Raw genomic sequence first — 22275 nt, 5'->3', positions numbered from 1 at the left:
ACAGTTCGCCTCTTTCCCTTGTCCCTTCCCCCAGTCTTCAGAAATGTGAATTTTGCTAACTCTGTTGGCCTTGCCTGTCCTTGAAAGTAAATTTTGCCATTTACTGACTGGTAAATAGTCTGTTGTATTGATTATATTGAAAATGATGGCGCAGCTGGTACTGAAAGCATTGATATATAAGAGCTCACAATGTCCCCCTCTGCGATGCTAGCTTGCTTCTAGGCTTTCCATGCTGTTCATCAGGACAATGGGGAGAAAAAGCAGAGAAATATAAGATAAGGCACAGACTGGCATTTTTTTCAACCTTAGAAAAAGTCAAAATTAATTTTATTGCTTTCTTTATTTTTTCTTTTTCTATGTGGGTAGGGGGAAGGGAAAGGGCTAGAACTCTTGAGTGTATTGCAGGGATGAGAAAGAGATTTGGTGACCGAGTCTGGAAAGAACACAGTGGGTAGGAAATGGAAGCAAAGATGAAAAAATAGTTTTTAGAACTTTTACTTGATACTCTTTTGACATTCTCTAAGAGTCCCTGTTAAATAATTGTATTACTTGCTAGGTAGTCTTGGTTGTCAGAGTTGTGTTTAGTTAAATGTGACAAGCAAATAGATTAGTTCCATTTTTAAATGGGTTCTTTCTCCCTTACTCCCTTTCTTTATCCACATATATAGAAAGAAAAACTTATATTGCAGGTAAGTGGAATCTGAATTCTCTCAGATAATTTGATTTTCATCTTCCCAGAAGACTCACAGGAGGAAAGAACAAATGAAATAGTTATCTCATACAAGAAATTCTGTTAGAATACACACAAACCATTGTTACGGTATGCATTCTAATCTTCAATAGTTCTGTTTACAACTTTAATCAGCAAACATAACCCCTCAGTTGAAGTTCAGAATGATGACCTTGAGATACTGTTAAAATCTCACTTTCTGTAGATAGAAAGACAAAATACAAAAGATATTTTTGATATGAGATTCAACAGGCCCTTCTAGCCCAGGGCATTGTGGGTATTGGCAGTTTGCTATACATCTGCTTGGTCACTTTAAAGACCCAGCACCAGGGACCAGTTACTTGTGGACACATGTGTGCAAAAGGAAACCTCTGCTTGACACACCAGTCATTTTTGCTGTGTTCTTTTTATTGAAAAGACAGGACTTTATGAGCAATGCCTTAAAGAAGCACACTGAAAACTTTCCATACCCTGAGGAAATTCTAAAACACTAAAGAGCAAAACAACTAGACTTTTCTCTTTCCCACTGGAAACTTTTTCCCAAAATGACCCATTCCTACCAGGCCTTTGGAACTTCTTCTCAGGTATGTTTATATTTCTGTTTTAGGACAAAAGGGGGAGGTCCTCAACCCACTTAGCTTTTTTTTCTTTTTAATTTCTTCCTTTAATTTCTATTTAGATGAAACCTCTGAATTCCAACTTCCATCAATTGGCTTTCATCCCAGGCCACACAATTGGCAAAGCTCTGAGTCCCAAGACCTCCCCAAAACATAGAGAAGCCTGGGAATATGAAGCAGGTACCACTGATTATTTTAGCAGTTGAGGTCGTCTGTTTTCATTTGCCACCGTTACTTAAACAATTCTTCAGACATGACTTTCAAGTCTCCCCCTTGTCGCCCCCCCCCCCCCACTGACATATGAATCCTGATTCTTCCCTTCTCTTCTGGGCCTTGGCTCCCAACATCTCTGCTAAAACTGATATCCACACTGTAGTTATGTTTACGTCTCCCACCCCGCCACCCCAAGGCCAGGCTCACTGATGTGGTGAGTGGAACTCTGGGAAGTGGAGCCCAGGGGCTGAGTCATCACTCATCATCTCTTGTCTCCCTGTGTCTGACCAAAATGACAGGGGCTCCTCTTACTACAGTGTTACTGGGAGACCACAGCAGAAAGGAAGTCATGACTTCTCCCATCTGACTCTAACTACTTTAAGTAAGGTCACATTTTCATCATAGTGGTGGAGAGAGGTTAGTATAGAAATTTCAAGGCAGCTTCCTTTCCCTTTTGTCCTTCAGGCCACATCTTAAATGTGACCCTTTCTAAGTGGGTAAACCACTTTAAAAATCCGCTGAAGCTTAATATAGGCATACTCTGTGACCCAGATTTTCTACTTCTGAATATATATGTACATCACAGGTTGTCTTGGTCAGCTTTTTGTCACTGTGACCAAAATGCCTGACAATAACAACTTAAAAAAAAGTTCTACTTCAGTTTATGGTTTTAGAAGTTTAGTCTATAGTAGGTCAACTCCATTGCTCTGGGCCCAAGGTGAGGCAGAACATCATGGTAGAAGGGAGCCTGCTCCCCTCATGGCAAACAGGAAGCAGAGAGAGAAAAGGGGAAGGGGCTGCAGGAAAAATGAATCCTTCCAGAGCACACCTCCAATGATCCATCCTGTATAGCTATGCCCCACCTGCCTACAGTTAGCACCCAGCTGGACCATTCAATCAAGGATGGACTGATTTGGTTTCAGCTCTCATTCAATCATTTTACTTCCAAACATTTTTGCATTAACACAGAAGGTTTTGAAGGACACCTCATATCCAAACCATTACATTCTGCCCCAGCCCCAAACACTCATGTCTGTTTCACAATGAAAAATGCATTTAATTTATTTCCAAGAGTCCCATAGTCTTAACAGTTCCATCATTGCCCAAAAGTCCAAGTCAAAAGTCTTACCTCAAGGCAATTTCTTGATTGAGGCCCTGTAAAAATCAAAAGCAAGTTATATATATATATCCAATGTATAATGGTACAGAGTAGACCTTCCCATTCCAAAATGAAGGAATATAGGCATAGAAAGAAGGGATGGTGTGGGGAGCCATCCATGTTTATCAGAATCAGGTTTGACTGAGCCAGGGGATACAGAGGTCTGACTCCCAGGAACAGGCAGTCATGGGGGACTGTTTAAGATAGTCAAGGAGTAAGTGGTTCTGTACAGAGTGGCTTACCCCTGAGGACATGCTAATTCTCTAAGCAAATGGTTTCCCTAACTCTACCCCACCCTGTTCAGCACAGAAGAAGCTCCTCCCAGTCTTGGCTCCTTTACCTGTGGCACTGTAGATAAAGGTGAAGATGAGGCTTCTCCATCTTTTTGGAGGCCATATCTGGTATGGCCTGATCCACCGCACTCCCTTCCATTTGAAAAGAGTATTGGCTCTTATGTTTATTGATTAGATAAGTTGATTCATATTTAACTGATCGCCAGCACCATCATCCTCTAACAGAAACACTTTCCCTCATCCACGTGGGACGAGGAAACACCCCACAGAATGGAGCCAAAACAAGACCAAACCTATTTTCAGACAAATAGGTCCTATAACTCCGCATATAGACCTAAGACACACAGCAAAAAATGTGCTCTCCAAAGGGCTTGGGCAGTCCTACCTCTTTGGCCTCACTGGTTGCAGTGCACATGGACTCTCTTTTATTCTGGCTTCCTCCACAGCCAGCAGTTTTCCTCAGTAGAAAGTACACATTACTGGCATCAATTAACTCCTAGGGTCTCCATTCCAGCTTTATCTTCACCTTCACAGCTTCATGTATCACTGTCTCAGGGGCAGCCTGCCGGAACTCTTAACCTGCTACACTTTATTTGGTCTCTTAGACCTTCCTCTAAATTTTGAAGGAAACCTCCATAACCCCCTAACTCTGTATTTCTGTAGAACTAACACCATGTGAACAATGCCAAGTTCTGCCATCAGCTCAAGTGGGAACTGAGCCTCCTGGGATCACATCTATAGGGGCCTCTGAGTGGTTGGTTGACTAAGCATGATGAAACAACTTCCTAGGCACCCCTGTGAGAGCAGGGCGCTCCCAATGTCTCTCTTAAAAGAACTTTTTACTTTTATACTCTTGAGCTTACAATAGACCTGAGGTGACTTGAAGGCATCTCGGGAATTGACAAGAAGTCTTTGGAGCAGGTTTGTGAAGGAAAAGTTTGGAGATGCAAGCTAGAGAAGCCTTGTTAAGGTCTTGTTGATTCCTGAGATGTCCTCTAGTCATCTTTCCTATTGTCTCTGTGTGAAGTATTTAGCATCCCTTTAGGGATTGTAATTTCTTCAACAAGCTCATCTTCCTTGACCCAGTTCTACCTACACTTTTCTGATCAGACTACAAGCTTTTAAAATACTTTATCTCTGCTTTCTGTTTCCAGTTCTCACAGTAAACCTGGCTAAAAGCTGCCAGCAATATTCATGGTAATGACTGAATGCTGTGCAGTCTTGAAATGTCCTCTGCCAGATTAGTCTGTCATCTTTAAATTCAGCTCACACAAAGTCTTAGCATGGAAAAAATGTAGACAGGTTCTTTACCAGAATGAATGACTTCTAGTCCAATTCCCAACAGAGTTCTAATTTCCCTCTGAAACCTTTTAAGTACCGTCCTCATTCCTGTGAGCAATCTGGTCTTCTGAGTTCCCTCCAAAATTGCCCATTGAGCTCTGCTTGCAAAACTCCAATACTTCTCTATCTTGCATATCCAAACTTTTCTAAATTCCTTCCACAAACCAGTTCCAAAGGATTTTTTTTTTTTTTTAACCAGAGATTGAACCCAGGGGCACTTAACCACTCTCCAGCCCTTTTTTATATTTTATCTAGAGACAGGATCTTGCTGAGTTGCTTAAGGCTTTGCTAAGTTGCTGAGGCTAGCTTTGAATGCGAATCCTCCTGCCTCAGCCCCCTGGCTGCTGGGATTATAGGCATGCACCACCCCACCCAGTTCCAAAGGCTTCTGGACCATAAGATCAGGTTAGTCACATCAATTAACAACCTACTTTCCAGTACCAATTTCTGTGTTAGTCATGTTAGGGAGATCTGAGCAGCTGGATGGGGGTGGGGCATCAGGTAGCCCCCACACGCCAAAGAACAACCAATCAGATGCTGGCAGATAAACCCTAGTGATATCTTGCAACTGCCTGTCAATCACCGGAGTCCACAGTCAATCCCAGGGAGACACTAAACCCTCAAGCCTTCCCCCAGTCAATTCCAGACTATAAAGGCCCCTGCCAGTGGGAGCCATGCTCGGATTCCCTAGTCCTCTACCCTGGCCTTCACCCTAGAGGACTGGTGAATCTTGCCCAAGAGCCAAACCTCAATAGAGCCTTGTTCAGCCTCCTTTGGTCTGACTCCTATCTGTTCACCCACATCTGACCTTACGAGTCAGTTTTGCATTGCTGTGATCAAAATACTCAACAAGAACAACTTAGTGGAGGAAAAGCTTATTTTGGCTCATGGAATCAGAGGTTCAGTCCATGCAAGACCAAGTCCATTGCTGTGGGCCCAAGGTGAGGCAGAACATCATGGCAGAAAGACAAGATGAAAGGAAGCTGCTCCACTCATGGAAACCAGGAAGCAGAAAGGGGGAAATGCCACAAGAAAGACAAACCATTCGAGGGCACACCCCCAATGATCTACCTACCATCTATTCCTACCTACCTATAGTTACCACCCAGTCAGTTATTCAAACTAGTTTAGACTGATTAAGTTACAGCTCTTACGATTCATTCATTTTACTTTTTAACATTCCTGCATTAATTCAGGAACATTTGGGGGGTGGGGGGGTACCAGTGATTGAACTCAGGGGCACTCAACCACTAAGCCACATCCCCAGTCCTGTTTTGTATTTTATTTAGAGACGGGGTATCACTGAGTTGCTTAGCACCTTGCCATTGCTGAGGCTGGCTTCGAACTCACAATCCTCCTGCCTTAGCCTCCTAAGCTGCTGGGATTACAGGCGTGTGCCACTGTGCCCAGCTTAATATAGGAACTTTTGGGGAATACCTCATAACCAAACCATAACACTATGGTATGTATGGTGATGCTGGTATAAACAAACCTACTATACTGCCAGCTGTATAAAAATCTATATAAAAGTATAGCACATACAATTATGTACAGTACAGAATACTACATAATGATAATAAATGAATATGTTACTGGTTTACATATTTACTATACAGTACTTTTATCATTATACTTTCTCTTTTTATATGATAAAGAAAGTTTATTATCAAACAGTATACCATGTTTCACCAGCAGCAACTTCATACAACTCATTTTTACTAAGTTCCTGACTATGTCCAGTGACTGATCTATATATACTATCTAGGAAATACACTCTGATGATCACACAATGGCAAAAAAAATTACCTAATGATGCATTTCTCAGAACACTTCTCTGCCCTGTTATTAAGCAACATATATGGAATATAGTATATTCATATTTTATCATATTCATATCATTGCATATCTGTGAATATAAATAAATATACTATATAATAGATATTCATTCATACGCTCAACAAAAGGTATGTATGACAATGTTCATGGCAGCACTATTCATAATGACAAAAAGATCCATCCATAAATGGTGGTATATTCATATGATACAACATTTTATAGCAAAGAGAATGAAAAACTGTAACTATATACAACAATATAGATGACTATTCCAGATATAATATTCAACAAAAGAAAGCAGACAGAAAAAATACTGTCACATTTCATTTATTTAAAGTTAAAAACTAGGCAAAATTAATCTATGTTGTTAGAGGATAGAGGTCACCATTGGGGATTAAGACGGGAAGAGAACATGAAGGGACCCTTTGTGGTGCTGGTACCTTTCCATTCTTGTCTAGGAGCTGCTTACTCTAATATGTTCAGGTTGTGAATAAGTTATACCCTTTTCTCTTCTTATGTTATTCTTCAATTAAAAAGTTTTTTAAAAGTCATCTCATACATGCTACACCTGGATGAACATTTAAGACATTACATTGAGTGAAATAAAGCAGACATAAAATGGCAAATATTGCATGTTTTCACCTCTAAGGTTTGTAGAGTAGTGAATGGTGAAAGTCGAATGGTTGTTGACAAGGCTGCAGGGAGATGGAAAATGGCAAATATTTGTTTAATGGTCTCAGAGTTCCAGTTTGTGATGATGCAAAAACTCTAGATATGAATAGTGGCTATGATTACACAATGGCAATAACATTAACTGTGAATTGAAATTTTATGCCACCAAACTCTATATTTAAGAGGGTTAAACTGATAAATTTTATGTTAAGTATTGTTATGGTTTAGATGTGTGTCCCTCAAAAGCTCATGTATGAGACAGTGCAAGACAGTTTAGAGGAGAAATTATTAGTTTACACATCCTTAACCCAGTCAGTGAACTAATCCCCTGATAGGGATTAACTGAGTGGTAACCGAAGTGGTAGGGTGTGGCTGAGGAGGTGGGAATTGGGCATGGCTTTGGGGTATATATTCTGTATCTCGAGAGTGGAGACTTTTTCTCTGCTTCCTGATCATCATGTGCACTGCTTCCCTCTGCTACACTCTTCCACCATGATGTTCTACTTCACCACAAGCCCTGAGGAATGGAACCAGCCTTCTATGGATTAAGACCTCTGAAACTGTGAGCCCCCAAATAAACTTTTCATCTTCTATAGTTGCTCTGGTAGGGTCCTTTAGTCACAACGGTGAAAAAGCTGACTAAAACAAGTATATTTTACCACAATTTAAAAAAAAACAGTTATGTCATTAAGACTTTCCTGATTATGTACTTTAAAGGTATTTAGCATAATAGGTTCTCAATAAATGCTTGATAAACCAACATTTTCTGGAAGATCTAAAGCACATCTTATATTTATTATTTATTCATTCATTCATTCTATGAATCTCTGTATTAAAAATATGTACATATTATTGTGAGGGATTCAAAAGTTTATCCCTTATGACTAATTTTGGTTTGAAGTCCACATTATCTGATATGAGGATGGATGCTCTGGCTTTTTTGCTGAGTCCATGTGCATGTTATGTTTTTCCCCATCCTTTCACCTTTAGTTTGTGGATATCTCTTTCTATGAGATGAGTTTCTTGCAGGCAGCATATTGTTGGATCTTTCTTTTTAATCCAATCTGCCAGTCTGTCTTTTGATTGATGAATTCAGGCCATTAATATTCAGGGTTATTATTGAGATATGATTTGTATTCCCCAGTCATTTGGCTCATTGTTTTTTGACATGACTTGGTTTCTCCTTTATTTGGCTATTTCTTTAGGTTAGTTCCTCCCTTTGCTGAGTTACATCATTGTTTTTCATCTATTCCTCATGGAATATTTTGCTGAGAATGTTCTGTAGTGCTGGCTTTCTTTTTGTAAATTCTTTTAGCTTTTGTTTATCATGGAAGGATTTTATTTCATTGTTAAATCTGAAGGTAAGTTTTGCTGGGTATAAGATTCTTGGTTGGCATCTGTCTTCTTTCAGAGCTTGAAAAATGTTATTCCAGGCCCTTCTAGCTTTTAGGGTCTGGGTTGAAAAATCTGCTGATATCTGTATTGGTTTCCCCATGAATGTAATTTGATTCTTTTCTCTTGTGGCCTTTAAAATTCTGTCTTTATTTTGTATGTTCGTTATTTTAATTATAATGTGCCTTGGTGTGGGTCTGTTGTAATTTTGTATATTTGGAGTCCTATAAGCCTCTTGTACTTGATTTTCCATTTCATTCTTCAGATTTGGGAAATTTTCTGATATGATTTCATTGAATAGATTGTTCATTCCTTTGGTTTGTTTCTCTGTGCTTCCTCAATCCCAATAATTCTTAAATTTGCCTTTTCATGATGTCCCATAATTCTTGGAGAGTCTGTTCATGATTTCTTACCATCTTCTCTGTTTGTTCAACTTTGTTTTCAAGATTAAATATTTTGTCTTCAATGTCTGAGGTTCTGTCTTCCAGGTGTTCTATCCTATTGGTTATGCTTTCTATGGGGTTTTTAATTTGGTTTATTGTTTCCTTCATTTCATGAATTTCTGTTTTTTTTTTTTTTCAGTATCTCTAAGTCTTTATTGAAATGATCTTTTGCTTCCTGTATTTGCTCTTTTAACTGTTGATTGGTGAGGTCATTCAAAGCCTGCATTTGCTCTTTCATCTCATCATTTTCTGATTGCTTCTCCGATCATTTTAATTATGTACATTCTGAATTCCCTTTCTGACATTTATTCTGCCATGATGTCTTTGGATTTTATTGATGTAGAATCTAGGTTTGTTTGGGACATTTTCTTCCTTTGTTTTCTCATATTGCTCAGGTATCTACCCCTCTAGTAGTGAAACTGAGATATTACAGATTTCCTCTATTGATTTATAGTGTCCCTGTAGATTTCCAATAACTCACCTCCTAGCCTTCAGTAGCCTGAAGTCTTGGAGGAACTTGATAATGCAATGATACACAAGGAAGCTGCCCCTCTAGGAGTGCTGCCCTTCAGGTCAGGTATATTCCCTACTAGTGGGGCAAAGGTGCCTCCACTTGTTGACTGATAGTCAGCCAAAGGGGGACTAGACTGTGGGCTGGGGCATGGCTGATCTGAGCCTGTGTCTCTGGTTCTACCACCCTGGTGGGGAAACCTCTCCCAGCAGGGAAGACTCACCCATTGGGGAAGTCTTGCTGGGCAGCTCTCCTCCAAGAAGTTCCCTTTGGTCCAGAACTACTGCCTGGGCTGAGTGGCCCTCCTCTGTGATGTTCCCTGGGGACCGGACCTACTGCCTGGGCCAGGGAATCCTGCCCTGCACTGAAGTCTCTCACTGGGCAGCTTCAAGAAGCTGCCTGCGGCCCTGTCCTGCCACCCGGGCATGGGACCCTCGCTCTGCACCAAAGCCTCTCTCTGGGTAGCCCTCCTCCACAATGCTCCCAATTGTCCAGGTTCACTGCTCCAGCGGGGGAGTCTCACTGGGCAACTCTACTCCATGAAGTTCCCTGTGTTCCAAGACTACTGCCCCATCCAGAGAGCCTCGCCCAGTGGGAAAGACTCACCCAGTGGCTCTGAGTTGGTCCCAAGTCTTTCAATAACTCCTCTTCTTGAATCCTGAGTCCTGTCAAAGTGCCTCCAGTCTCCTGTAGGTGTCTCAGGAAGGTAGCTTCCCTTTCAATGATGATGGCCACACCCTCAGGAATAATTCAAAACGCCTGCACCAGCCTCCAAAGAAGCTGGGCAGACCCAGTGAGGGTGTGCTGAGTCAGCACAGAGGCATGTGCAGTGTCCCTCAGCAGTAGGGGGCAGGCAGGCAGGCTCAGCGATGGTGTCCTACTTTGGTGTGGGGGTTGGGTGTGCTCAGCGATGGCATCCCACCTCCTAAAACACTTCCTTAAGTCACAAAGTTAAACCTGAAAAATTGAAAATCACACTATATTCTGGGATAGAGAACTACATCATTATAAAGATATTGGCTCTTTGTAGCTGGATGTTTTCTTCCTACAGGTGTAGTACTTTTACCCACTTACCTATAATCACAGCTACTTGAGAGATTGAGCCATGAAGGTTGCAAGTTCAAGTTCAGCATGGGCAACTTAGTGAGACCCTGTCTCAAAAAAATTTTTTTTAAAAATTAAAAGGACTGAGAATTTGGCTCAGTGGTTAGAACATCCCTGGGTCCAATCCCCAGTACTGAAAAAAATATATGTCAGTTCTCCTAAAGTTAATATACATATATATAATATTTATATAAGTAATAGATAATATATATGATTATATATAATACTAAAAGCAGATATTATATAATGTTACATATTATATATATTATATGTTATATAACCTATATATTATATTTATAGATTATAATTTAGAGAAGACAACATTATTCTAAAGTTACATGGGAAAAAGTACAGGCAAAAAGAGCCAAGAGGTAAGAAAGAAGAAACCAAAGATGGGAAGGGTCACATGCTCATATCAGATAAAAAATATTATGAAGTCTTTATAGCATAGTATTAATGCATGATTGTACAGACAGACCAATAGAACTTTAAGTAGATTTTTAAGCCTAAACTAGGTCCAAATCTGTACATAGACTAAATATATAATAAAACTAACATCTCAAATCACTAAGTTTTTGGGGATGATATGGGGAGAATGGACTTTTAAATATACTGTGTTGAACCAAATGGATAACTATTGGAAGAAAAGATAAAACTACCAGGTGTGGTACTCAGGAGACTGAGGCAGGAGGATCAAAGAGGTTGAGACCAGCCTGGACAAGACCCTGTTTCAAAAATTTAAAAACTTAACAACAACAAAAAAATAGGGTTGGGAATGTATTTCAATGGTAGAATGCTTGCCTACTATGTGCAGGCCATGGGTTTGATCCTGAGTACTGTAAAAACTAAAAATAAAAAGATAAAATTCAATCCATACCTCAAGCCATGCACCAGTAGTATATATTCCCATTTAGACAACTACATGCTAAGAAAGAAACCATACAAATACTAGAGGAAGATATAGGTAAATTCTTTTATAATCAAGGACTAAGGAAAACCTTTCAAATCATGATGTATAATCCAGAAACAATAAAAGACTGGGAAATTTCATTACATTAAAAAAAAGTAAAGTACTTTTGCAAGGCAACAAATAACCAAGAAATGTCAAGGTACAAATGCCAAACTCACAGAAAAAAAAAAAAAAATCACAACTTAAAATATAGAGGGCTCCTCTCCCTAACCTATATAGTTTTCTTCAAAGGTGAAAGGAAAAATAAAACTAATAGAAAAAAAAGCAAAAGAAGAGACCATTTATAGAAAAAGAAATCAAATGATCCTTGAACATATGAAAAAATGGCTTATCTCTTTGATAATATGAAACCTGCAGAGGGAAATCATGCTAAAATTAATACTATTCACTCATACTGGCAAAAATGCAAGTTTGACAAAGGAATGTGGAATCTATTGAATGAAATAATATCATAAAATTTCCCAAACCTTAAGAATGAAACAAAAAATCAAATATAGGAGGCTTATAATTTATATACAAAATAAAATATTGCAACAGACCCACACCAAGATACATTACGAAAATGCTTAACATACAGAATAAATATAGAATTTTTAAAGGCTGCCAGAGAAAATGACAGGTCACATTTAGAGGGAAACAAATTCGGATCTCAGCTGATTTCTCAACACAAATCCTCAAAGCTAGGAGGTCTTGGAATAATACATACCAAGCTCTAAGAAAATGGATGCCAGTCAAATAAAAATCTTCCATGATAAACAAGTTAAAAGAATTCACAACTAGAAAGCTTGTACTACAAAACATGCACAAAAACATATTTCATGAAGAAGAAATGAAAAATAAAAGTGAAAACCAGTAAAAGGAGGAACTTCACAAAAATAATAACCAATCAAAAGAGAAGATAATTCAAATTAAAAACCAAAAATAAATCAAAATGACAGGGAATAAAAATTATTTCCCAATAATAACATTGAAGGTAAATGACCTAAACTCATCAATCAAAAGACATAAAGTGGCAGATTGGATTAAAAAAGCAAGACCCAACAATATGCTGTGTCTGAGAGGCACATGTCATAGGCAAAGACACCCACAGATTGAAGGTAAAATAATAGGAAAAAGCATATCACTCACAGGGATTGCATAATCAAGCAGGAGTTTCTATTCTCATAGTAGATAAAGTTCATTTCAAGCCAAAGTTAATCAGAAGGGACAGAGGGAATTATAAATCAACAAGACATAACAATCATAAATATTTATGCCCCAAACAGTGGAGCATCTTTGTACATCAAACAAACCCATTTCAATTTTAAGAATCAAATAGACCACAATACAATAATACTGGGTGACTTTAACATGCCTCTGTCACCACTAGCTAGATCCTCTAAACAAAAACTAAATAAAGAGGCTATAGAACTAAAAAATACAATTAATAATTTAGACTTATCAGACATACATAGAATATTTCACCCATCAGTGACTGAATATACTTTCTTCTCAGCAGCACATGAATCCTTCTTTAAAGACCATATCTTAGGCCACAAAGCAACTCTTAGCAAATTCAAAAAAAATAGGAATAATAATTTACATTCTATCAGATCATAATGAAATGAAATTAGAAATAAATGATAAAATAAAAAATAGAGACTAGTCTAACACTATAGATGGAGACTGAATAATATGCAATTATATGACCAATGGAGAGTAGAAGAAATTAGGGATGAAATTAAAAAATACTTAGAGGTAAATGAGAATAGCAACACAACTTATCAAAATCTCTGGGACACTATGAAGGCAGTACTAAGAGGAAATTTAATGGCATTGAGCTCATTCATTAAAAGAATAGAAATAAATCTCAAGCCCTAGAAGTAGAAAACAACATCAAAAGCAGGAGACAGAAAATAATTAAAATCAGAGCTGAAATCAGTGAAATTAAAAAAAAAATTCAAAAATCAACAAAAATGGGTTCTTTGAATAAATAAATAAAATTGATAAACATTTAGTCATGCTAATAAAGAGAAAGAGAAAAACTCAAATTACTAAAGTTCATGATGAAGGAAATATTACAACAGACAAAACTGAAAAACATATACTATAATCAGATACTATTTTGAAAATTTATACTCTAATTAAATAGAAAATCTTGAATACATTGACAAATTTTCTAGAGACATATGACCTACCCAAATTGAATCAGGAGTACAGAAGATTTAAACAGATCAATCTCAAACAATGAAATTGAAGATGCCATCAAAAATCTACCAAAAAAGAAATGGCCAGGACCAGATGGATTCTCAGCCACATTCTGCCAGATCTTCAAAGAGGAACTGATACTAATCCTCCTCAAATTATTCCATGAAATATAAAAGCAGAAAACGCTTTCAAACTCATTCTATGAAACTAACATCACCCTTCTACCAAAACCAGACAAAGACACATTAAGGAAAGAAAACTTCAAACTAATATCCTTGATGAATATAGATGCAAAAATTCTTAACAAAATTCTGGCAATTCCCATACAAAAACATATTGAAAAGATAGTGCACCATGATCAAGTGGGGTTCATCCCAAGGAAGCAAGATTGGTTCAACATACTTCCATATTCAATAAACGTAATTCATCACATCGATAGATGTAAAGACAAGAATCACATGATTATTCAATAGATGCAGAAAAAGTATTTGACAAAATTCAGCAGGCCTTCATGTTCAAAACACTAGAAAAACTAGGGTAGTAGGAACATACCTCAAGAATGTAAAAGTTATATATGTAAAACCCAAGGCCAACTGTGGGGAGCCATTTATGACCAGCAATTAAAACCAGACTTGGTGAGCTATCAGACACGGAAATCTAGCTTCCAAGAACTAGAAATCATTAAGAGATTGTTCTGGAATGCCTGAAGTATGTGGTTTCCAGGCAGAGTGGTTCGCTGCCTGGAATATGCGGTCCTACTGGGATGTCCCGCTAGAGTAAATGGCTTCCTTAACTCCACCCCATCCTGTTCCTCACAGAAGAAGCTCCTCCTGATCCTCTTTTACCTGTAGACTATAAATAAAGGGAAGATGGACTCCTCCATCATTGTTAGAAGCCAGATTTTAGCACGGCTCAATCCATCATACCCCCTTTGATTTTAAAAAAGATAGTTGTCTCCTGTGGTCATTCTATTAAATAAGTATCTTAGTGATTAATCTACAGCTGGCTCATCCCTCCAACAGAAACCCTTTTCCTCACCCACGCTGGATGTGGAAGAAACCCCATAGCCAAAATCATTCTAAATGGAGAAAAATTGAAAGCATTCCCTCTAATAACTGGAACATGACAGGGGTGCCTTCTTTTACAACTTCTATTCAACATAGTCCTTGAAACTCTAGACAGAGAAATTAGACAAAAGAAATTAAACATATACAAATAGGAAAAGAAGAACTCAAACTATCCCTATTTGCCAACAACTTGATTCTATATTTAGAAGGCCCAAATAACTCCACTAGAAAACTTCTAGAACTTACAAACAAATGCATTAAAGTGTCAGGATATGAAATTAACACCCATAAATCAATTATGTTCCTATACTCCAATGATGAATGAAATTAAAGAGAAATTAGGAAAACTATTCCCACTCACAATATCCTCAAAAGAATAAAATACTTGGGATTCAATTTAACAAAAGAGGTGAAAGACCTCTACAATGAAAACTACAGAACACTAAAGAAAGAAATTGAAGAAGATCTTAAAAAATAGAAAAATCTCCCATATTTTTGGATAGGCAGAATTAATACTGTCAAAATGACCAACTATCAAAAGTGCTATACAGATTCAATGCAATTCCCATCAAAATTCCAGTGATGTCCTTCATAGAAATAGAAAAGGCAATCCTGAAATTCATTTGGAAAAATAAGAGACCAGAATAGCAAAAGCAATCCTTAGTGAGAAAAGCAAAGCAGTAGGCACTATAATACCAGACCTCAAATTACACTACAGAGATATAGTAACAAAAACAGTATGATATTGGCACCAAGACAGACGTGAAGACAATTGGAATAGAAAAGAAAACACAGAAACAAAGCCACATAATGGCTCCATAAACATACACCAAAGAAAAGATAGTCTCTTGAACAAGTGGTTCTGGGAAAACTGGAAATCCATATGTAGCAGAATGAAATTAAACTCTCATCTACCCTGCACAAAACTCGACTCAAAGTGGATAAAGACCTAGGCATTAGACCAGAGACCCTGGACATACTAATAGAAAAAGTAGACCCAACTCTCCATCATGTCAGCTTAGGAACCAAATTCCTCAACAAGACTCCCTAAAGCACAAGAAGTAAAATGAAGACTCAATAAATGGGATGGGATCAAGTTAAAAAGCTTCTTCACAGCAAAGAAAATAATCAAGAACATGAAGAAAGAGCCTACAGAATGGTAGAAAATCTTTGCCACCTACACTTCAGATAGAGCATTAATCTCCAGGATATATAAAGAACTCAAAATGTTAACACTAAAAAAACAAATAACCTTAATATATGGGCAAAGGAACTGAACAGGTACTTCACAAAATAAGAAATATGAATGGTCAACAAATATATGAAAACATGTTCAACATCTCTAGCAATTAAAGAAACACAAATTAAAACTACACTGACATTCCATCTCTCTATAGTCAGAATGGCAATTACCAAGCTACAAGTAACAATAAATGTTGGCAAGGATGTGGGGAAAGAAACATACACTCATGCATTGCTGGTGGGACTGCAAATTGGTGCGATCATTATGGAAAGCAGTGTGGAGGTTTCTTAGAAAACTTGAAATGGAACCACCATTTGATCCAGCTATCCCACTCCTCGGTTTATACCCAAAGGATTTAAAATCAGCATGCTACAGTTATGCAGCCACATTAATATTTATAGCAGCCCAATTCACAATAGCCAAACTATGGAACCAACCTAGAAACCCTTCAACAGATGAATGGATAAAGAAAAGGTGGTATATGTACACAAAGGAATATTACTCAGTCTTAAAGAAGAATGGAATTATGGCTTTTGCCTGTAAATGGATGAAACTGGAGACTATCATACTAAGTGAAATAAAACAATCCTAAAATAACAGGCCACATGTTCTCTCTGATATGTTGATTCTGACTCACAATAGGCAAGGGGCCAAGGGCAGGGGTGGAGAATAGAGGTACTTTGGATTAGACCAAGGGAAATGAAGGGAAGAGAGGAGGAATAGGAATAGGAAAGACAGTAGAATGAACCAGATATAACTTTCCTATGTTCATATATGAAAACATAACCAGTGTAACTCCACATCATGCTTAACCACAAGAATGCGATCCTAATTAGAATAAGTTATACTCCATGTATGTATGCTATGTCAAAATACATTTCACTGTCATGCGTATCTAAAGAGAATAAGTAAAAAATTATTTTTAAAATCTAAGTTTGATAATAAACTACTAGTGGAGCTATAGAGAAATACACACTTTCATACACTACTCATTTGAGTCCAAAAACGCAGTCCCTGTGGAGGGGAATTTGAAAGATCTAAACTACTGAATGTAGTATTTGACCCCGCAACCCCATATCTAGGATCATCCTTGATAATACACCTCCATTCACAGTGCACTACCTATGTCCAAGGGTATTATGACCTTATTCACAATAATGAAATACTGGAAACAATTCAAATGTTATCAATACAGGGTCTGGTGAGTAAACTATTATACAGTACACAATGCAGTGTGAAGAAATTTTTTAAAAAACAAGGAAAAATCCTATTTATTAAAATGAAGTAATCTCTTTCATGTATTAAATGATAAAAGTAGCATATCAAACCTTGTGTGTGTTGTGTCAGAGAGGAGGAGAATAAAATTATACATGTATATTTGTTTATATTTTTCAAAAACACTAAGCATAAACAAAAAATAAACAAACCTAAAAAAATGAGAGAAGTAGGAGATAAGAGAGAATAAGAAAGAAAGCAGAGAGCCAGATGTGGTGGTGCACACTGGTAATCCCAGCAGCTTGAAAGTCTGAGGCAAAAGGATCACAAGTTCAAAGCCAACCTCAGCAATTTAGTGAGGCCCTAAGAAACTCAGTGAGATTCCCTCTCAAAATAAATAAAAAGGGCTGGAGATGTGACTCTGTGGTTCAGTGCCCCTGGGTTTAATCCCTGGTACCAAAACAAAACAAAACAAAACAAACAAACAACAAAAAAAAACAAAAAAAACCCAGAAAGTAGAAATGGAAATAAGACTTCTGTGAATATCAATTTTGAGTTTAGAGCCATATAAACATTTTAACAATAGATTATGTCCAAAAATAAAAGAAACAAAAGTCAAATTTGAAAATAAACTAAATCAAATGAAACTGGCATCTCTGTTTTTTGAAGTGTATGTCAAAGTGTATCTTGCCCGTTTTTAAAAAATTGGGTTGCCTTTTTCTTATTTGTAAGAAAAGACTTTATATAAATGAGTTTGAGTGTTTTGTTGAACATGTACCATTTCAAATATTTTCTCCCAGACTCTAATTTGCTTTTTCACATTCCATGGTTTTCTTGTTTGTTGATAAACATAAGTTTTAATATTGATAAAATCTAATTTATAAGTATTTTCCTTTTTTGATAAGTACCAATATCTTTCTGAGAAATCTTTGCATACTCCAATGTATGAAAAAAAAAGATCTCCCATGTTTTCTCCTAAAGCTTTACTTTTTGGCATTCCACATTTAAACCAACAACCTGTCTGGATTTACACTTTAAAACTTTAACATAGTGTAAGTAAGGACTGAGATATATTTTTCCATACAGATGTCAAATTGAGTAACATCATTTATTAATAGGATCATCTGCAAACCCCCACTGAGTTACAATGTCACCTATATGTATGTGTTTGTGGTTGTCTTTGTACTGATCACATTCAAGTTATATTTTTACAAGATCTACATGAATAAAATTAGTTGACTGTCACTGAATCACTGGAAGATCACTGACTGGGATTTTGATCAGTTTTAGAGGGTATAGCTATATATATATATATATATATATATATATATATATATATATATATTTATAGTCAGAATCCTACACAAGACAGATAGTCCTTGATTTACAATGAGGTTATAACCTGATAAAGTCATCTTGAGTGAAAAATATCACAAGTTGGAAAAGCACTTACCACACTTAACATAACAAATATTGTAGCTTAGCAACACAGTACACTGTAGAGTATAGGTCGTTTGCCCTCTTAACTGAGTGAACACAAGCAGCACCTCACTACTACTGCCCAGCATCTCAAGAGAATATTGCCAGCCCAGGAAAAGATCAAAATTAATTTCGACTAAATGCATATTGCTTTCATAACATCAGAAAATTGAAAAATCATAATATCCAAAGTCAGATAGATAGCATCTGATCAGGGAATGCACTGAGGTATAGGCCTTTCACAGTATTCCCCTAATTTATGGGTGCCATGCAACAGGATACAGTACACACACTGAATAAGACCAGCCTTTATTTGGCACTGTCTCCAGAAGGGTCAGTGTGTTCAGAAACCAAGGTATAGAAGTAGGAGTGGTCCCACTTCACATCATTTGCAATGACCCACTGAGGGACTTTGTCCTTTCTGTGGACTCCTTATATCCAGGACCAGGAACAAGAACAGGAGTCATTCCCTTGTCGGGGTTAATTGACCCCGGCCTGTAGCAGAAAGCTTGGCTGCTGTTTCGCAACTGGGACAGGGAAGAATATGTATAGAACTCAGAGGAATCCATGAGGCACTTCCTGTTACTCCCTTGTCTACTCTGTCTGCTCATGACTGAACATGAACAAGTGCAGCTTTCCTGAACTCAGCAGAGTGTGGTTACCAGGGCCTCGAACTCCTCAAGAATGAGAATTTGGGTGAAACCAATAGGTAAGCTCTAGGCCAGAGAGATGGTAACTGAGGAAGCAAGGAATTCAGAACAGATGTTTGGACTGGTGGAGTAGCGAGACAATGAATGCCAACTGGAACCCCTAGCCTTTTTGACACCCTTAGATATTAATGCTTTCAGAATCTGCCTTAACCTTCAAGCTTAAATCACACCCTTCTAAGGGAGCCCCCAGCCAACAAATGAGTTCAGGAAAGACAGGAGGATCTGGTCATTACTGTAGATTCCTGTAACAAGTACTCCTTGCTGTGGAGCTCCCTGTTGCGATGGCACAGATCTGCTTTGTGGTCTGAAGCTCTCAGCCCAATCCTGTTTCTTTTTATCTTCAACAGCAATTCTCCTCAATCAATTTCTTGCCCTCCTAACTTTGTCAGAGGGTTGGCTTTCTCTAGGGATCAACTAACACAAGTGAGTTGAAGCATAAGCTCTAAATTCAACATCACAAAGGCAAACATTGCGAATCACAAATGTTCGCTGGAAAACAACTTATTTATTACATCAACAACTCTATGTGGTGGTCTCCAGGGTGAGGAGCAGCAGGGATTTATTTATTTAATGATTGTTAGCAATTCTTCTGAGAAATTCAACTAGAAATAAAATCATGACTAAAAGCTATTGAATAGTTAGTTACTGTGTGCCTAACATCTGTTTATTCCCACTTATTCCTCACAAAGTCATGTGAGGAGTGTAGTATTTTTATTATTCCCTTTTATAGATGAGCAAATGGAGATTGCCCCAGATGACACAATTAAGTTAAAGAGTTAGAATCTGTATCCAGGAAAGCCTAAGCTATTAACCATTGCTCCATACGAATTATCCAGAATTGATTTATCAAAGAATTCTAAGGGATTTGAAAAATTGGTTCCAGAGAGCAAGTTTCAGGGAATGTGTACCTATAGAAACAAATTTGACCCCATCTAAAGTTATTATTTATGTTCCTGGCCAAATAGCCTCAAAATCTCTTCCTAAAAATATTGCTTCTTCCCCCCCCCCCATTTTTCCATTATAAATTAACAAATTCCCGTAGTATTTCCAGAACATAAATTTTTTCTTAAAATTTTTTTTGTTTTGCATATGACCCCAGGGGTCAGGTGGGGGATGTGATCTGGTCCTGTTCCCTGGCCTGTTCAGAGCATGAGGGGATTATTAGTTTTCTCCTGAAAGAGAATTCTCAGGGCAGCCAAAACAACAGTTTTTATAGATAAGGAAGAGAGAACTGCTTCCTTATGCATTAAAATTTCAATGGTGGTTTTTAAGGAGGATTTGAATACTTAGAAATCTGATTCCTTTTCCAATTCTAATGTCTGTCTCAGGGTCTCTACTACAAGTTAGGGATTCTTAGAGCATGCTGGTCATAGAAAATCGAAGAGTTTCTGTTGTGACTTCCTGAAAATAAAATTCTAAGGTTAATTTTGTAGGTTGTAGTCTGAATCTGCAGGCTTGCCAAATACCTTATGCAAAAATCTATATATTTATCAGAAAAGAGAAACTCTTTGTGCTGGTGTAAGGGGATGTCATTCTACGAATGGTTGGTACTCTGGAGATCCATGTGAAGGATCCTTGACCAAGAGTAGTAGTTGAAAGGCATGCATAAGTAGCACACATCTTGTTTAAGATCTGTCCTGTGAGGTCAAATGGGTTTTGATATTTCTTATGCTGGTGTTGGAACAGTATTGGGGAATACATACCAGATGTGCCTTATACACAAGAAAAGTGTGTAGAGTGTTTGAGGAAGTTGACAGGCATCCTCAGATGTATAGGTTCCTCAGTCACAAACATCAGCATCCATCAGCCTGAGTGTCTCTGTGGGACCGGGGAAGCCACTAGTGTTATGTGGTTAGTTCCCAATGAGCCTTCCTAAGCTGTCTTACTGTCACCTACTAAGAAATGCATGTTGAATGTATTGGGGCTATGAGCTTGACCTCCAGCATGCAGTCTGGGAAATCACCCATCATGCATCTCCTATACTAGCAGCAGTGGTAGGATGACAGTTACTTACTTTAGAAGTAGGACAAAGCACACTTTTTACTCCCAAATTTTCATGGCAGTACTTCCCTTCAACTCACCTGATAGCTAGTAAGGTCAGAATCGTGGATCATGGTGTTGTAGCTGGGCTGCATCTTTTGCTTACCTTCAGCCAGTGTATCATTCAAGGCTCAGTTTTAGAAAACAGAAACCACTTTATTTTAACCTGGAAGGGGTTTAAGAAATGCAGAGGATCCAGTACATATAAAATACTGAAAAGGCTGGAGAAGCATATCACAGAACTGGTCTCTAAAGAACCAGCTTCCCTGCCATAACCAAGAAGGTGGAGAATCAGGAAACTGTCACTGAAATTAAATCTCCAGAAACTCACAGCTTAAACAACAATTTGGAGATCAGGATGCCCCACTACTGCAGCTGTTGCCTTCAAAGTCACACTGACCCTGCCCACAGTTGCATCAGCAAAAACTGCATGCCCAGCACCCTGTGCTTTGACCCCAATGGACTAGATGTTGTGATGCCACTATGGAAAGCCCAATCCCTGCATACCAGGTTTGTCAAGGAGCAGAAGAAACAACAGAGATCCTCCGTGCACACATCTGCCTTTGGAATGTCCCATGGGCCCATTTGATTGTCCAAGCTTAAATCATATCTGAACCTAAATATAAGGACCAAGAGATAGAGTTTTTGGCTTTTCAGCTAGTAGTAAAGAGAAGCATCCTAACGGAAGGAAAGGGATACTGAGCACTAATGCACTGTGTACCTCAGCCAGCTCCCTGTGTCCCTGGAGGAAGAAGGGGACAGTGGATTGTGGAAAGCCATGACTAAAAGCATTTCCTGGCTTGAAAACAGGAAAGGAGAGAAAAGAGCATAACCCAACAGAACATTCAGGCAACTCAGATGTGGAGCAGCTGTTCTTTTTGGAATCCCTATCAAATGCTGCCCTCTGATGTTTGTGGAATAGACTACTTTTGAGAAGTGCTGAAACACTGACTGATTAGAAAATATATCTAGCTGTAGTTTTCTGGAATAAACAGGCATGGATGCCTGAACCACATGGAAACCAGGAAATATCCTGGACTAAACTGGACATCA

This window comes from Sciurus carolinensis, chromosome 5 (genome assembly GCF_902686445.1).
Source record: "Sciurus carolinensis chromosome 5, mSciCar1.2, whole genome shotgun sequence".
Lineage (NCBI taxonomy): Eukaryota > Metazoa > Chordata > Mammalia > Rodentia > Sciuridae > Sciurus > Sciurus carolinensis.
The sequence above is the reverse complement of the archived record's forward strand: the minus strand, read 5'-3'. Positions refer to the sequence as shown.